This window comes from Haliaeetus leucocephalus, unplaced genomic scaffold (genome assembly GCF_000737465.1).
Source record: "Haliaeetus leucocephalus isolate CR32 unplaced genomic scaffold, Haliaeetus_leucocephalus-4.0 Scaffold373, whole genome shotgun sequence".
In the NCBI taxonomy this organism is placed as follows: domain Eukaryota; kingdom Metazoa; phylum Chordata; class Aves; order Accipitriformes; family Accipitridae; genus Haliaeetus; species Haliaeetus leucocephalus.
This window is the reverse complement of record NW_010972809.1, coordinates 6,805,086-6,809,022: the sequence shown is the minus strand read 5'-3', so window position 1 is coordinate 6,809,022 and position 3,937 is coordinate 6,805,086.

The following is a 3,937-nucleotide window of genomic DNA, read 5'->3' as shown; positions in this document are numbered from 1 at the left end:
CAAATTCATCAAGTTTAGTCTTCCAAGCATTTTTTAGGAAACATATTTGATCGAACTTTCCCCCTTTTATTCTGTATAATGAACCTGCCTGTATGGTGGTCACGCTTGTCAGTTCTGCGTTTATTCTTAAGGAGTTTTTGATCCAAGAAAACTGTGTCTCAGTTGAAGAAAAAAAAACACCTCAAAAGCCAAACAAAACCCCAACCCATGAGAAGACCCAGCAGTGGCATGTTTGTTCATTTAAAGAAATACCTGGTTGAAATGTAAAGGAAATTCGAGCATTTCTTTTGGTCTTCGGTTTTATAAAGACTTATTTCTCAAAGCCCTCGGGGCTGTGTTCTCTGATCCTTCAAGCAGGCTTTTCCCTGCGTTAGTATGTCAGCTGAGCTCTGCCTCTTGGCACGAGTGAGGACATCAGGAAAAGGATGGCGGCGAGAGGACTCCGGATGCTGTGCAGGCATAAGCTCAGGCGGTGGACGGGGCCTCCAGTGCCTCCGACATATCCTCCGTGGCTGGACCACCACACGCCAGGGCGAAGGAGCTGGGTCCTGGCCGCTGTCCTCACCCAGCAGTCGTGAGGTGTCAGGAAGTCTGGGCCCAATGCTGCCTCTTACAGCGTGTAAAATACTCCTGGTTAGTAAGAGAACTGCCTTACTCCGAATGTTTTGGCTGAAAGGGATGTGTAAGCACTGCAAGAAATTAAAGTAACTTCTAAATACCATGATCTAAAGCAAAGAGCATTGATAATGTCTAGTAAGACGGGGGGAAAGTACGATTTCCTTGCTAACCTTTACCTGCTCTTTCAATGCCAATGTTGGCTTTAGTCTCTGCGCTTTAAGACATCGTTGTATCCTCAAGTTGCGGCCTTCATGTAAGCTACACATCCTGTTTTTCTTCTCTCCTTGAATACCTTTAATCAGCATCTCTGATACTTGAATGGTGGGTGGGGGCAGAGCTGTCCTTTTCTTGGGACCGCAGCAGGTGGCTTTTATGTTGCCAACATGGCTATGTCACCCAGTGGTTTTAATGAAATTGATAATACACGAAATACCTTCACAAAACTATTGTTTTTATTTGTACTGCTGTTCATTGCACTTAACATCCCTGTGTAGGATCAGAGAGGTGTGTGAGGGTTATGTGGAAGTTAAAGTCTTCTTACGCCTTAGCACGTTTACCATCATTGTTGAGAACTGATGTCATGATATCCAGGAAGTATACAAACCATGTGCATTCTTAGGAAAAAAAGTCTTAATAAGTCAACTGTCACATATAGAGTGATCAGAGGAGATGGGATAAAACACAGCAATGTAGATGGTAGAAAAAGCAGAGTGAAAAGGATAGCTGTTATCATGTAAGCAATGTAGTAACATTTTGGGAGAGTAATTTTATTCATAAAAGTGGTTTTTATTAGACAAAAATTATCTCTACTTTTTCTTTCACTGGAATAAAAAAAAAGAAACCATTTGCTCAAAATTTCACATTCAGTCTTAGACCACAGTGAGTTTTGACCTCTCTGATGCGTTACAGAAGTCTGAATGATGGAAAGTTTGAACATGCAGTTATTTTAATTTCTCTTGCCCCGTGATAGCCCAGAATTATAATTCATTCCTAAACTGTTAAAGTCACATCACTTTTTACTATTTCATAAGCCCTGGAAGTTAAATTTTTTTATTACGTAACTTTTTTGCCCTTTGTTTATTTACAGCATTTCCATAACATAGAATGTGCTGGTTCACCCTTCATTACATCTTTCTGAAAGAACAGGGATGTTTAAAACATAAAAACATAAATCTGATAAAAAATATTATCTACATACTTTCTCCAAGCACTAAAATCCTGGGTTTTTTTTCCAGCGAGAGCTTTACAATACCTACATTATTTGCATTTCCATGTTCCTAGAGCAGATTTCAGATGCTAAATTGAACGGTGCTTGTTTTCCCATTCTGCCTATCCATTTGCTAAACTTCCTGTGTGGAAGGCTGCTTAAGCACCTCTGAAGTTAGAAAATACAGTGAAGGTGGATGAGAATCTTCATGCAAAGGTGGTCTGAAACGCCTCCAAGACTATTCTAGAGATATTAGCCACAGGTCAATGAGACATTCGTTGCCAGCCTCCAAAGATGATTATCCATACAGGAATTTGCACCAGTTTCAATTACAGAAATTTATGTAAATGTCTGTGCAAACAAGGCCTTAGGTTGTAAACTCGTAGGCCTTATCTCCACGTAGTTTATATGTATGTGCCATGCAGGCTTAAATCACAGCAGTCTTCCAGTGTGAATAACATGTTTTAAAGGCTGAGCTTGAGACAGACAACTGTTCAGGTTTTTGTTTAATTGGATGCCTGACCGCAAGAGATACTGAAGTAACGATGTAAGCTGGCTATAAAGCTATTGAATTTACCAATGGTTCTGCCCCTGCAGGTTGGCAGGTATAATGGCGACAGAGATGAAAAGGTTAAAGACACTTTACAATGAATGTATTTTTAATTACTTCCCTTGATTGTTTTTTGGTAAAATAAGAGCCTTGTAGCAGAATGCACTTTGAAATGTTTGCTGCTATATTGTAGGGTAAACTATTATATAGCTGTTCAGTCGGTCAGCAGCTCCACTTTAACAGAGCTTAATGGTATTGAAATATATACACAAAGCTCACGTGTAATACTGCAAAAAATTCCTGTAACAAAAATTCAGCCTGCAGAAACCACCACAACAAACGCACGTAAGTTAAAGCTTGCAGTTTCGTGTTCATAATACATGCGTGTGCCTTTCAGTTTTGCAATTTTGGCATTTCCAGGTTCCAGATCACCAGACCTGCAGGTGTTTTACTTGGGAGTCCGAAGGGAAGAGGGTTATTCCTGACATGAAGCACAGCTCATGTCTTTGAGACAGGTCCTGTGTATTCCTGACTTGTATGCCTTTATCCAATCTTTGAAAAGAACGGTGCAAAGGAAATTAATAATGACACCTTACAGACAAAAGACTGTTTGCAAAAGAATTGGTTGAGGGCTTACTGCCACATACCTGGAATTTGGCCTTCCTTCCCACAGGAATCCCTTTTCAATCAGGAGACAGGATACCAGGTAAGCTGGTACGAGCCTTTTGCCTACAGGCCAGGACTTGATTTCCTTAAAAACCAGCCTGTGACTTCAGGTTCCATCTCACCAATAACAGCTTTAAAAGGCCTAGTTTTAGTAGCCTTAGAAATGGTGCAAATAACCATTTTCTTAAAGTGTAAATTGGTTCCTCCTGTGCTCATTATGGCGCTCCTCCCAAGCACTTTTGCTTTAATTTTTTTGTTTCCAACGAGCTTTCAGGATGCAGTATTTCCAGATATTTTATTTTTACGTGCTATTACCATTTGTCACATAACTCTAAACCGGTACTGGCTTTAAAGTGAAATCCCCACGACTCTGAACACCTCTCCATCACTTGTTGAGTCTTCTACATCTTTGAACTTCCACTGCAGTGAAAGCGACGGAGAGGACCATAGGTGCAGTGCCACATACAGCGCGCTGCGCAGTTTGTAACTACCTGTACTGGCAAACGTCCGAATCTTGCCTTTGATTAGACTCGGTTGGACCTGCCGTTCCTACGCTGATGTTCTGGGTCTTGTTAAATTTCACGTCCCTTAGGTTTCGTCAGCCGGATGGATGACTGACCCCAGCAGGGACCCAAAACGCCCGCGGAGGAAAGTTTTCTGAGGACACCGACAAACAAAACCAGAAGCTGACTTCGGCGCACGGAGCAGCGGATTCCTGCCTGCGGCCGCTGTACCTGGTGAGGCGCCGGGCTGGGAGGAGGAGGAGGAGGAGGATGCAGAGACATTTCCACGGCCAGCGGAGAGCCCAGCTGAATTCCTAAAGCCAGCAGCCGGCTGCGCGGCACCGCCGCCGCCGGCTCCGGATGCGCTCCAGCCCCGAGCGCACGCCGCGGCCG